Genomic DNA, 14861 nt, shown 5'->3' with positions numbered 1-14861 from the left:
ACTGCACTACTCGACTAGGCCAGTTTGCATTTAATTGTACTCCATTTTGCATTAATTTTAACACTTTTTTTTTACCTTGGACTCTGTAACCTCTTCTTAGCTTATTACATTGTAACTCCCCTCTCAGTACTTTCCAGTTTTTGCAACTCTTTAAGCAGAATGACATTATTTTTGTCTTAAAGTAGAGTTTATTGCAATCTTATTTACAAACAGAGTAGGGATAAGAATTAGAAGTATGATTGTACATTGTATTCATGAGATTTGTTTACAGTGGAAATGTTGATATATTTCAACTACAACTTCAGTCGAACAGTGTTTTGGAATTTGAAGCTCTTCAAATGTTATGAAGCATGCTTTTATTGCATTTGACTTATTGACGTAGTGTGCGTAAATACCACCACTGTATCTCCTGAATGCTCGATCACATCTAAACTTGAAATTCTGTATTATTCTCGGCTCATTTTTTATCTCACACTCTTTTTGTAAGTTTTGAAGAAAGAAAGAAAAAACCACACACATGCATAATAGAGTCGATTTATTTTGTGTTAATATGACTGGAAAGCTTAAAAGGACGGTATAGTTTTGGTTGAGATGGGGATTCAGAATTTTGCAAGATAATTAGAAACCAAATGTATGAAACATAGAGCATACAATTCTAAGAGGAATTCAAAGTTTATTTTATGAAAACTGGTTTGAAATGACTGAGATATCTAAAACCAGAGGTCCTAATAAAAGGTGGGACCCACCTTTTATTTGGACCACTTTGATTTACATGTACGTTGATTTTGGTATCTCAGCCATTTTAGAACCGATTCTCTTCAAATAAATTGTGAATATCTCTTTATAGCAGTGTATGCTCTTTGATATTTCATATAAGTGGTTTCCAATTATGTCGCAAAAAGTTGAAACCTGGATCTCAATCTCAACCAATACATGTACTATAACATCCCTTTAACACACATTATAGTGGTGATTGATCATAATCATTTATCTGTTCCTCAGTTACCAACATTTACAATTAAATGTGTCTTCCAGTTACATGAACAGGAATACAGTTTGAAGTGACATTTTTGTATAAGGCCTGAATGTAATAAAATTGTCTTATTTGTGGCATGACTGTAATAGCACTGGGGTGTTGTTTTTTCCCTATCAATTGTGCATAGAATATGTTAAGGTTTCTACTTGCCTTTTGGAAGTAACTACGTTCGTCAACACTGAGGATATGTCAAAGAATGATAAATCAATCAAACATCAACACAGACAGATTAGTGTCTTTGGTATTCCGCTAATAGACACAATGTTAACGTAAGTAAACAACAGATCAAAGCAATGTACTGTGAATAGGGAATGTGTTATTGAATGATGGCGTCCTACGTGCACTTTGTATGATCCTGTAGATCTGTGAAAACAGTCTCCGGGTCGACCCCCGTGTTTCACCCCTTAATGAAATATAAATCATTATAAAGATTAAATAAAGAACGTCTATAAAACTACATGAACTGCATCCTTTCTATAATGATACATGTATATGATTTAAAGCAGAAGAGGCGTTTTATTTTCTTCATACAAAGTTTTGCAACAATGATATTGTTGCTTGTTGTTTACCGGTAAAGCAGTTATGAAAATTCTTGCAAGACACAAAGCTGTGGTAGGATATCGTTGTTTACCACAAAACAAGTATTAGCAGATCATTTCATATTTCATTTGTATATCAAAATAGGCGTCGAGTTTGTTTTCATCGGATTTATATTTATATTAATCAAAAGGGTGCTTTGCAACGGTGTGTAAAGGTTAAAACATGGCCAGTTCTCTCCTATCATATTGTGATGTTGATTACGTTATACGTGTACGTGCATTCCTAGGTAAGAGACTGAGGGACTTAATCAGCATTGTGTAAAATAAAAATACAATATGCACAGGCGTGCCACGCACAAAATGTCTGAAGAAATGTACAACGCACGTGTTTTTCATTCTCAGACGGTGGAATAATGACGATTAAAATTTTTGAAATGAATAGAATATGAACACCCTTTTTCAATAGTTTATTGTACGTGTATACACTTTGCGCTCTTTACCAAGATAGTACACTGTTCAGCAACGAACAACAGATGACAGTGCTGCACGTTATGGATCCCCTTTTTTTTTTTTTTTTTTTGAGGGGGGGGGGTATATATTTTGCCATTTTGTTTGTTATTACTCTTCACAGCTATAGTTGTACTTGTGCGCTGTTGTATTACTCTTTCTCGTCATAATACATGTATGTTCTTTCACAGTTCAAATTTCTCGAAAAATGTTAATATCCAAGTTCAGGGGAAACGGACGTAGGGTTTAAAAAAGGCGTTGTGGCTTTGATCCACAACGGTTTCATCAAATTGACACCCTTATTATGCCTCCGCCACGAAGTGGTGCCGGAGGCATTATGTTTTCGGGTTGTCCGTCTGTCCGTCCGTCCGTCCGTCCGTCCGTCCGTCCGTCCGTCCGTCCTTCCGTCCGTCCGTCCGTCCGTCTTTCCGTCCGTCCGTAATGAATTTTGTGGACAAGGTAACTATCAAAAGCTGTTGAGGTATCCTAATGAAACTTGGCATGTATGTGTATTAGGGGGTGAAGTTGTGCCTATTAACTTTTGGGTGCACGTGCTCAAGGTCAAAGGTCAAAAGGTCAAGGTCAAATACATAAAATTTCACTATTTCCACCATATCTATGCGATGCCTGAAGATATTTTCTTGAAACTTAGTGCATACATGTATTACCCAATTTAGATTCTCTGGTGAAAGTTTGGGTCATGAGGTCAAAGGTCAAAGGTCAAAAGGTCGAGTAGAAGTATTAAAACTTCTTTTTTTTTCTCTGTAAATTGGAAAATTGTTCAAGGTATCTTCATGGAACATAGTATATACATGTACTGACTGGCAGTGATTATCTAGAGAATGTAGGGTTCATGGGATCAAAGGTCAGGGGTCAAAGGTCAAGTGCAACACTTCAAAATTTTACTATTTCCCTCATGTTCATGCAATGCCAGCAGGATTATTATTTTTTTTTTTACACTTGGTGTATGCGTGTGTAACCTAATAGAAATTCTCTGGAGAGTTTTTTTTTTTTCTTTTCTTTTTTTGCCTCAAAGGTCAAAAGGTCAAAGATCAAGTGAAAGTGCTGAACTATCATTTGTAACTTTTTCCTCCATATCTCGGAAGTGGCTCAATTTATCTTGAAACTTACTGCATATTTATGCATGTTCTACCTGAAAGTGATTATCTTATGAATTTTAGGGTCAAAGGCCAGATGAACATGGTAACAATTTACTATTCAGTACAGAAATTGCACTTTTTCTCCATACTGGTACCATGAAAATTACTCAATGCATAAATGTATGAATGGGTCAAAGTCAAGTTAAAGTCCTTAAATCCCCAAATACATGCTCTCCTATTCATCCAATTAAACCAAGGTCAAGGAAGGTGAACATTCAACACATTTGTGACAAACTTGTCATTTCAATATTTTGCCAGTTTTGTGAAAATGTAATCACACATTGTCCACATGTACTATCTAGACCTATTAGGAGAATCATGCATTATGGCGGAGGCATACCAGTCGCCATAGCGACATTTCTAGTTTTTGTTATGCGATGACTTCGATGCTTACGCATCTTCTGTGTACCGTTTAAAATCTATTTGTACCGTGAGCGTGTTGAAAATGGTCGAAATAATGTCGATCTCAGTTCGTCTTTTTAAGTGGGCCTTTGTCGCGGCAGATTCAGCGCGCAGCAAATCGTGAACGACTATTGAAGAACCTATACAAAAGAGAGCGCCCGCAAAACGCGCCCGCGATCTACTGTGATTGACAGTACATCGTCGATCTCCAGAATGAAGATGGCGGTGAACATCTCACCTTTTAACCCTTTCTGGGCCAGTGAGTCAAATGTGCACAGATTTCGCACACATACCTATGGAGAGGGAATTAATGTTGCACGCAGAGGGTTGACAACGCCCTCACGAATTGCAGTCGATGTGCCTTTAAGCTAGAAAATGCAAATCCCAGTGTCTTCTTTACAACTTCGAATTTGCTTGTGGAGATGAGGTAATCTTTAGGGATCGTGTATTAGAATTCAACTTTTCCACATGCAAATCTGTACAATGTTTCGCAGTGGACAAAACATCTTGGATAGGAGGCAAAGGGGCGAACTGAAGACAGTACTCTATACTGTTCATACGAACATAATATCTGTGTGTGTGTGTGTGTGTGTGTGTGTGTGTGTGTGTGTGTGTGCATGTCTGCCACGGAGATGAGATGCGCACACCTCCGTGGTACCTCTGTAAGTATGAAGTTGATGTGTGTAATTACGTATGAAGTCTGATGACTATAAAACTGAATTCACGTGAATAACTATACATGTAGTAATAGAAATTCGGTATATTGGATTTATTTCCTCTGTTTACTCTGTAATCATAACTAAAGCCAGCTCAGGAGTACACAACTGGCATTAACTTTATGTTCGTGGTATCTCGTCCATCAGTAATCCCAATGACTTGGGGGGGGGGGGGGGGGTTAAAGACTTCATATTATTTGTGGGATAAAAGCTCTATTTCAAACTGTTCAACAACGACAATCATAGAGATTTGTCTCGAATTTACCCTGCGGGCATGCAGGCAATCACAAATAAATCGTTGAAATTTTTAGTATTCATACATAAATAATGTATCAATCTGAAAGTTGCATTGGCCGTAAGTCCACTGTCGAGCACGAGATAGACCATAGCAACAGTGCATCATGAAATAATTCCACTCTCACTTCCAACGAGCATAAGCCAAAAAAGAGATGGTATATAATAAAAACTAACATCTTTGCTTCCAACTCTACCTACTTGGTAGGCTGAGCTGCTTCGTAATGATATGCGCGCATTGCGCTTCGTCGTGCCAATGGTACACGAATGCGCACATTTTTTTTTTCCTCATATCCCTCCGCCCGCGCTCGAAGACGACTTGATAGCGGAAGGGTGTGGCATGGTACAGCGCCCCCTCATCCAGGCGCTGCTGCGTATGCTTTGAGTGGAAGGTCGTTGCTTGGGCTCATAGGTCAGGATGGTGCGTAGCAACCGCTGTACTTCGATGCAGACGAGTCTTCGGCGGGAAAAGTTGAGACGGTTGTGATGCATGTCTTCCAGGGCTTCGCGGATATTGCTGTCGTCGAAAGGCATTCGACCAGTGATCTACGAAACAAAATGCCAAATACATGTGCTCATTATCGTCCACGTTTGTCCATATCTATTCAGCTCTTTGAATATGATAGACTTTACTTGAATTATAAAATTCAGTCCTTCTGACTCATTATAACAGCGATAATAAGATGATACAGTACTACTACTATAAAACAATAGATAACTACTACAACCATTCTTATCAGCTATGCCATATTATAGCGCTTCTGCTATAATACAACGGTTGCAGAACATCGTAAGAGCCAGATATTCCTATTTCAAACTGAAGGCCAGTGCATGCATTTCAAACCCCATTTGTTTTTCCTGTTTTTGGTGCAAAACGATTTTAGATTCATCATGTTGTGTTTACTTTATGCCTAAACAAGAAACAGATTACGTACTCCCCTTTTCTTAAATTCTCACCATAATGTATAGCACCACCCCCAAGCTCCAGATATCGGCCCAGTAAGGGTCGTAGGGTATCGCCTGCAATATCTCCGGCGAGGCGTAAGCGGCGCTGCCGCAGAAAGTGGAACACGGTTTGAAGGCTTCGTTCCACTCGCGCGCAAATCCGAAGTCAGAAAGCTTGGCCGTGATGCCCGTTGGGCCCCAGTCGAGGAGAATGTTCTCGCACTTAAGATCGCGGTGGTATATTCCATTGGTATGCAGGTACTCCACAGCGGATATGATTTGGGTGAAGACTGCGCGAGCTTCCGAGTCTCGGAGGGCGTGTTTCTTCTGGACATACTCCAAAAGGTCGCCATGACGGGCCAGCTCCATGATCAAGAAGATGACGCCGTTGATCTCAAACATCTCCAGGAGCTCTATGATGTTCGGATGTCGGATGGACTGGACAATCCTCAGCTCTCTCGGCAGGAACTTCTGCTTGAATCTGGTGTTGAGGCGCGAGCGAGACACGATTTTGATGGCAACGCGACAGTTGTGGTGATAGCTGTAGGCTCTCCTAACCTTCGCATAAGTCCCCTCGCCAAGTTTTCCTTCCAGGAGGTAGCCCCGAGTCTTTAAGACCTTTGCCGTCATCTTCACGTCAAACTCAGATGGGGATTGGGGTGGCTTGGAAGACTTTTTCCTCGAATTTTGTGATTGCTTAGCATGCTCTTCAGTTTTAGTGTTATGCTTGTCTGATACCTTGCTTGATTTATTTGTGGACTTCTCTTCCGTAGCGGAGCATCTCCCATGAGTTTCGCAGTGTTTTGATTGGTGATGTTTGTCCGTGACTTTCGTGCCATCGCCTTTCGGCTTGTACAGTTGGGGTACCTTGCTCGGTCGGGGTGTTTTGGGCTTGCAGACTTGAGAGGAACACACCTGCTGGTGTCTGCTTTGTCTCACTTCCTCGCGACCGCTAGCCCGCCCCGACGCCACCTTGGGCCTGCAAGTTTTCTTTCCCGATGGTAATAGTGCTTTTATTTCGTCCTTTCCCGAACATGGACTCGTCAGTGTGGAAGCTCTTGAGTAACTTTTCGGTTCCGAGTTTTCCGGTGTCGCCCTCTTCTTTATCTTAACAGAAGATCTCGCAGTACTTTGGCCCGCCCCATCAGAGTTTCTCTGTATGGAGCGGAGCTTGGTGACTGTGCCGTGTTGATTTCTGTGTTCAGTTGTTACCAGTCCCACCGTCACTGAGCGTTGAGAATTGTCGATTGAATTCTCCATTGTAATCACGACTTGATGCTTGTAATTACGCCCAAGGGGAATGTTGTGCAATTCGGGGCCATTTCAGTGCAGTGCTGCCTTGCGATTTGTGTCACATGTCTGCTGTTCTTGGCCAGTATGTCCTGTCTAAGCATTAGGAATTGAAACCACCTGCACCATACTTGTATCTGGGGGCAACGCGCTTGTAAGGAGTGAGTGCGCGCTTGCGTCATGAGTTGCCATTGTTGAATTTTGACGTGCGCGCGCGGAACTATGAGTACTGTTACATGTAGGCTAAAACTATGTAGGCGTATGGTACATTACAGATTGGAATCAACTGTAATTGTTTAATCAGGCTTTATGATATTGTTAAAAGGATTTTATATTACATATACAATGTATATACATATATATAGTGCATAATCATATTTCGAGTTATAATGTGCTCGGATTTTCGACAAATTGTTAAAACGTGAATGTGACATCGTTTTCCCTTCCGTCAAAACAACACAATATATGACAGCTGCTTAATACAAATGTTACCTACATTAATTTTGTAAGATGTGTGATGATAATTGTGACATGATAAAGTTATGTTCGCATTAGATTGCTTTTTGTCTCCCGTACCTTCAGGAAACCTACGATACAGTTTTTTCTTGTTGAAAAAAACAAAAAACACCCTAGACGTTAAAATATTAGGTGCGAAGATGAACTCAATTTAACCGGCTAAGGAAAACAAGACGACTCTCTCTATATATCTATCTGTCTGCCTGTCTGTCTGTCTCTATCTTTCATGAAATCCTTTACTTTTATTTATGAAACTTTTATTTTATCTCCGTCGCTAGTGTATTTCTTGTCACCTTAATTTGCTCTAAAATAAACCCACCTCGTCCTTCAGCAAAAAGAAGAACAATAATAAATAGATACACAGAAAAATAGAAAAATAGATAGATAAATAGATAAATGCATGAATGAATAGATAGATAGGGCCTAGATGGATAGATAAATAAATAGATAGATAATTAATAGAGAGATAATAATAAATAATAAATAGAGAAATAAAAGAATCTGGCTGCAGGTGTACGTGGATTAAGCAATTGATATCCATGACCAGTAACAAAGATTTCCACATTGTATTACACATCTTCATTTTTTTAATGATTTAATTCTCTGATGGTATTTAATATGCAGATAAATGAATTCACGAAGAACTTTCTTCAGCAATGTGTAGACACGAGTAAATATTATAGGCCTACTTCCCTTCCAAAACCAGACATCATACGCATAAACAACTGAATTTCTTAAAAAGTACGGAAATACCTCTCTTCTCCAGTAGATATGAAGTTCGTGATGGCCTGCACGTTCGTGTGTGTTGGTGTGTGTGTGTGTGTGTGTGTGCGTGTGTGTGTGTGTATGTGTGTGTGTGTGTGTATGTATGTGTATGTGTTTGTTTGTTTGTGTATAGGCCCTACATGATAAGAATAACTCACTGAATGTTACACTGTTTAGAGTCTTCGCATTGTCTTTGCTTTATTCGTCGACTGTATGGATTTCGGTTTTTCGTTTGAATAATCTGTTTACAAAAAAGAGTGTTTTACCTTTAAAACTAGAATATCTTTGAAGATGCTACATACTTTTGTGGACCTCATCGAGGGACAACAACGACAACAACATGTAATGTAATTATCATTCTATTTCAAATACAACATACATGACACAAATTTACCTTAGAATAACCCGAGTCCCCCTGCTACATTATCGAAGATTGTAGAAATCTTCATATTGTATCATTTCCCACTAAATGCGATCAGAGATCCATGTGTGTGTTAGCAGCCGTTCTTATATATATATTTTTTGAAATGATTACGTAATGATCAGCAGTTGACATAGAAAGTCTGAGACCCACCAACAGAGGGTCAATGTTTACATATTTACCTGTCGATCGCAGATTCAAAACACCTTCCATGAAAGCCTACCACCCCTCCCCCGCACCACATGTCGCTTAGTTTTCAAGTCAATGAGCGTATGGCGAAGCAAACTGCTGGCGGACCACAGGGATAGGCCTATTCGTTACGACTGTGCCGTGAAAAGCTGCTGAACTACATTGGGTATGAACAGCTAAGTATACCCTAGAGTGCACTGACCTTTTGTATGACCTCAGGATAACCACGGGTATCCCCTCCACCGCGCATCAATGTTGCATTGTGCAAAATGAAGAATTAGCTCCAACGGAAAGGTCTTCATAATATTATTGACCAAGCCAATCTCCCACGCACAGCTGCTGATGAGTTTTGTTCTATGTGTGTGTGTCTGTGTGTGTGTGTATATATATATGTGTGTGTGTGTGTGTGTGTATGTGTGTGTGTGTGTGTCTGCGTGTATATATATGTATATATATATATATATATATATATATATATGTGTGTGTGTGTGTGTGTGTGTATGTGTGTGTGTGTGTCTGCGTGTATATATATGTATATATATATATATATATATATATGTGTGTGTGTGTGTGTGTGTGTGTGTGTGTTTGACTCCTATGACCGCTAGATCGTCTGTTGCATCATCCCTTCTTTACTGACAGGGGCGATTTTGCGGTGATCGTGAATGGTACGGCGAACTCATGATCGATTAAATATTTCGATTTGTCGACTGCCCGTCAGCTCTGCCATGATACAAAAAATGAACCGCGAGATATGCATAGGGCAGACAAAAAAGCCATTCATGTAAACCTACCATATTGACCTATTGTCGTTTTGACACACACACAAACACACACAAACACAAACACACAAACACACACACACACACACATACACACACAGTTATTCACATTTCATTTGTTTAGGGTGCCTACCGGCTCCTTACAGCAACATGCGTGCAGTGCTGGCTACTCGGTCAGAGAAGTACACCTTTCAATGGCCTTTCAATGGCACCTTGTGTTTTATACAGATTATTATAATGTAAATTACCTCTTTTTTATATATCATTTTTACGTTATGGATGTCTAGATTTTGCATAAGGTTTGATCAATTATTACACATAAATACCAAAGCGCTCGCGGGGAAGTTTATCTGGTGGTTTACGGTGAAGGACGAGACAAGTCACAATACATGCGAAGATGGTGTGGTCGTTGCTCTTTAAAGTTGCCATGTAGTCTGTCTGTAGAGGGCGCAAATCACAACGGTCACAGCATTTGATCAGCCAGTGTCTTTAAAAAATGGAGTATCGGCTGCGATTTTCTGGCAGACGCGCAGCAGTCACCCAATACGGGGCATGAGGTCGTCGTTCGCGCGTGCGATTCGCTCTGCTGGCAGTGTCATGAAACAGTCTTACAGATAATGACAAGTGCAGTCGAATTATACCCTCAAGAAAAAAAAAATATGTATAACTGGAAATTTTAGGATCTGGAGTTATTGGATGATACTAGAGCCAGAAATAGATTTTTGCAACTTTATCACGTTTTCGTGGTGACGAGCCACATACATCCTAACAGCAATTAAGCACCAAACAGCTGCTGGGCTGTTAAGTCTACCGCATTTCGCGAAAGTAACTTAATTCTACCATTTTAGCCCTACGTGAGTATTGGACCGTATATGCGGTACACATAATTCTCTCTGTACTGACCAACTCTACTACACAAGATGTAAAAGTACTGGCTGTTAAGGGGTTAACAAGGATATTTATCAGTGCACAGAGATTATGGCTGCCTTATTGTCACTGGAATGTTCGCTAGCTCACCGTGATTACTACGACAGATAAATTAACGTGTGGTACTGTTGATAAGATGTAAAGAGCGCTGAGCATCCCCATTCTTCATCGCATCGCATCTTCTTCCTTTGGTTTTTCCTTTTTACGAGTTATATAATCAAGTTCAATTTCGTTCTGGCTTTGGAAGAATTCCTTTTACGTTTTCCCCCCTTAGTCATTCCCCCCCCCCCCCCCCCCCGTGTTTCGTCATTGATACTTGATATTCATATCCCTATTTGTAGCACTTCAGGTAACAAGGAATCTAAATTTTGACACGATGTCTGATAAGGTGTCTATAATTTCCTTATAGTAACACCATGATTTAAGTATGGGTAAGCACTCACGGTTCGGTTGGCATAGTTTAACTGAGTATCATACACGTATTTTGTAGATTATTTTTCTCCTCGCACAGTACTAAGCTATAAATTCTATTATCGCTTTGAACTTACTCAATACCAGTAGAGCATTGAGTTCAAGAGGGAACTTCTTTGATGAAACATCCCGTCCAAGGCTGAACGCACCAGGAAGGATTCAAAATCCAAGGAATCTTCTCGAAGAGTGCAGCGACTTATCTACAACACCACAGCGCTTCCAGAATGAACCTTTCTGTTACCCCTGGCAGTTATTCTGCAAAGATTTTTGGTGATGCAAGTGTAGCAAAATTATCATGGTCCTGAAGGGATGAAGGAACGTATTATCATTATTTATCATGATCTTTACGGAAGCGCGGCACGGCGGTTTATTTTTATTTATTTTTATTTTTTTGCCTGGTTCGAATCGTCACAAATCTATTGACCAGTATGAAATGGTAATTTCACTGTGTCTCTTCATGTTACGATGAAACGCTTTTCGGTTGATTTTGAGAGCATTTATGTCCGCTACGATGAATGAAAAGGGATTATGTTGACGATCTTATAGTAACGGGTGTAGACAACGTTGGGAAAAAAGCAATATTGATAGTACAGTTCATGGAGGTACTAGTAGTGCAATGCAGACTGAATTCAAGCTGGCGCCCTCTATCGTTGAAATGACTTATTGCTCGTCATTACGCATTTCGGGATGCAGGATGGATGCGAGACAAAATAGAGAGAAGGTGGGGTAGAGAGGATGAGAGAAAGGGAAAGAGGGAAGGGGAGATGGGAAAAGGGGAGAGAGGGAGAGAGAAGGGGGAGGAAAGAGATGCGAGTGGTGGAACGCGCTCAATATAAAGTACTGGAGAGCCCTAGAGCTAAGGCAAACGATCGAATACTGTAGCTCACGCGCGCTCAACTCGTATCGCTCTCACACTGCACCCCTGAACGTCGGGTATGCCAGAGAAGGGGTTCACAGTCGGGTTCATTGCGCAAAATCAAGTGCCACTCTCCGAGCCCAGCCTCACAGCGCCTCGAGTGAAGCGTGTCGCAGGGACTCGTCGACAACCACTTGCCATCGCGTAACTGTCAGCACCCGCCTGGGCCGCTGATCAGCTCCACGTCGAACGTACGGTGGCGCTATAACCTCGAGCCCTCCTTGGAAGACGGCGCTAGTAATACTGCCTTCCGTTGGGGAAAAGGGGAAACTCGATAGGCTGGAGAAGAGCGAGAGGGAGAAAGTGAAAGAGACCACGAAGAAGATAGGAGGACACCGGGAGGAGTTGGAGATAGAAGGCACAGTAATCAAACGGATCTTTCTGGAGCTAGACTCAGGCCCTAGCGTCTCAAGCGTTACTTTGTACGTGAGTGTCTGGTAAGGTTACATCGAGGAGATGTCGGGATCTTTTCGCGTTAATCAGAGTTAACGAGGAAATCATCATTGTTATGTGGTTACACCCGGTGGAGCAACTCTTACGAAATTAATTCTGAACGTTTGTCTTCCCGGTATATAACTGTCTAAAGTCATAGGATTTCCTGCTTCTTATCTTTTAAGTTCATTGTCGCTTCAAACATTACGCACAGAGTGGAAACCACGCTGCTTGTAGCTCATAGGGATACAGAAGTGAGCCAGGGAGAAAGAAAAAAGAAACATACAAGTTTGTCAGTTTTATTTTGCTGCTGTATGTTCACGCTACCAGAGTGCATTTTTTACTTGTTGCGCGGACGAAATAGCTGGATAATCCTTTCACCTGAGGAAAATTATTCAAGTGAGATTATTAATACGTATCTGCTCCTCGATCGTCTTCGCGATGTACCAAGAGGCGTAGGAAAGTCATCACCATTCAACACACACGCACAGAGTACACAACAACTCACTCTCTCTCACACACGCACACACAATTAGTTCAACACACACTGACGAAAAGGGTCTTGCAGCAGGGAACGGAGACACAACCCACTTTGCGTAGCGAGATTACTCCAAGCTTCCGAGGCGAACGAGCGTACCTCTGCGAACCCGAGGTAAGTGGTTCTCTTCCTTTTTTTTTTATTCTTCACTTTAATTGAATTTTGTGTATCGGAATTTCGTTTGCTTCCGCTGCTGCAGAACCTCTCCCGCTGCCGGCGAATTTTTAAGCGTGTATATTTGAAGAACAGTTAATAATGATGGTGGAGGGAGGAAGATGGAAAGGAAGGGAAAAAGGCACGTAGGCCTGGTGGCTGTATGGGGGACGACTGTTCTCCGACATCCGCCAGCACGCGACGGGAGTAGCGGTAATTGAGACGACATTGAACCGAGATCTCGTCGAGCTCGCTCCGCTTGACTCGCGTGCCATCGCTCCGCCGAGCTTAATTAATTTACGCAGCTCTTCGCGCTTGTGCCCGTACGCAGTGACTGTAAACTGTTGTTAATGCGAGGAAGGTTGGAAGAGATGGGGAGAGACGGAGAGAGGGAGGGAGAGAGAAAGAGACGAAGAACAATGTCTCTTGGTGTAAGCAATTTTCCATTGACATAGCTGAATGAATACTCGTCTTATTCTATCATTACTGTTCTTTATTTAGCGCAGCACGGAAATAGCAAAAATAGTCATAATGTTCAACATGGACTTTTCCAGCAGAACACTGTTTAACACAGTGACAGTGATTACATTCATGCCACCACGATCGCATTCGCTGTGTCATTCCTCAGAGTTAATTAACGATGTTATGTGTTACGTAATAATACAAGTGCACGACTTTTGTCGATAGCTTTGTAGAATGAAATAGTAGTTATGTCAGCTAGGGAGTGGTCTGTATTCCTATATACGATGCTGGTATAATGTTGTACTCTTGGTTGTATAATAGAGAAGTATAGTCAAATGAAAAACGTTTTTCGTAGATTATCGGACATATATCCAGTAATCGACAATATCTTGTCCGAGTGTCTGATTCGTATTTGGTATAAAAGGGTTTTAAGTCCGGCCATATTTTCCTCTTGCCAATCGAAAACGAATCAAAAGTGATACTCCATCTTTTAGCGACGGAACGAAGATTTATATTTTGTTCATCCACCCTCTATTTTCACGTCTTTGTGACCAGTGCCATAATCATATTATGAAGTCAACAGATGAAACATTTGTGCTATTGATATTTCTGCGTTGGTACAGTGCCTTCGAAGTCTTAAGACATCAATTTCCACTGCCATAATATCAAACACAACACTAACAACCCAAAAGAAACTTTCACTTCCCACCTAACATGGCAGTGATCTTCTTTTGGAAGGTTTGTTATTGCAAACCTTTCAGTCAGATTTCTTGCGTGACATGTGCTGAATTATGCTACATTTTCCCCCTATGTATCCTTTTATGTCTTCACATTTAGAAGAAAACTGCGACGACACTGAAAAACGACAGTAATATCACTCAGTAATGTAAAAGCATCTTAACAATGCTCGACAAGGATTTTCCCGTACCCAGCGTACAATGCTAGTCATTCAGGCCGGAACAAAAATTCTTCTTGCGTCGCGTCGCGGTTGAAGCGATGATGAGTGTGCCGATGGGCAGAGAGGGTCATACATTAGCCGGGGATGTTTTCTGTCAACTGCGTTCTGGAAATCACAACATTAAGCTGTCGAGATCGCGAAGTGGCAGTGACCTTCCAGGCGATTTCGCTGCAGACACGTCTAAAAATTTAACCCCCGAAAGCCGTCGGTGGCGGGAGATGATGCCCGTGGGGACGGAACAATGCGATAACGCAACCTCTGTATCGTATCGTATCGATCGATCGCTCTACAACTCCCGCGGGATGCATTATGTTTGAACAATATGTCGTTTGGATTAGCAGGTGGCGGACGTTTGAAGTGCAGACGGGTGAAAAGATCGAGACCTTGTTCTAACCCGTTGTCAGTGATTCGAATAACTCTCGATTTGACGAACATGAATAGG

General features: G+C 41.2%; 1 pseudogene; it reads left to right on the top strand.

Annotated features, from left to right (window-relative positions):
- The first annotated feature begins 12047 nt into the window (after nt 1–12047).
- Nucleotides 12048–14861, top strand: part of LOC139723875 (cholinesterase-like) — a 116001-nt pseudogene continuing 113187 nt past the window's right edge.

Source organism: Diadema antillarum, unplaced genomic scaffold, assembly GCF_040938485.1.
Source record: "Diadema antillarum isolate AM-2024a unplaced genomic scaffold, OU_Dant_1.0 scf00000201, whole genome shotgun sequence".
In the NCBI taxonomy this organism is placed as follows: domain Eukaryota; kingdom Metazoa; phylum Echinodermata; class Echinoidea; order Diadematoida; family Diadematidae; genus Diadema; species Diadema antillarum.
This window is presented reverse-complemented; position numbering and strand designations above follow the sequence as displayed.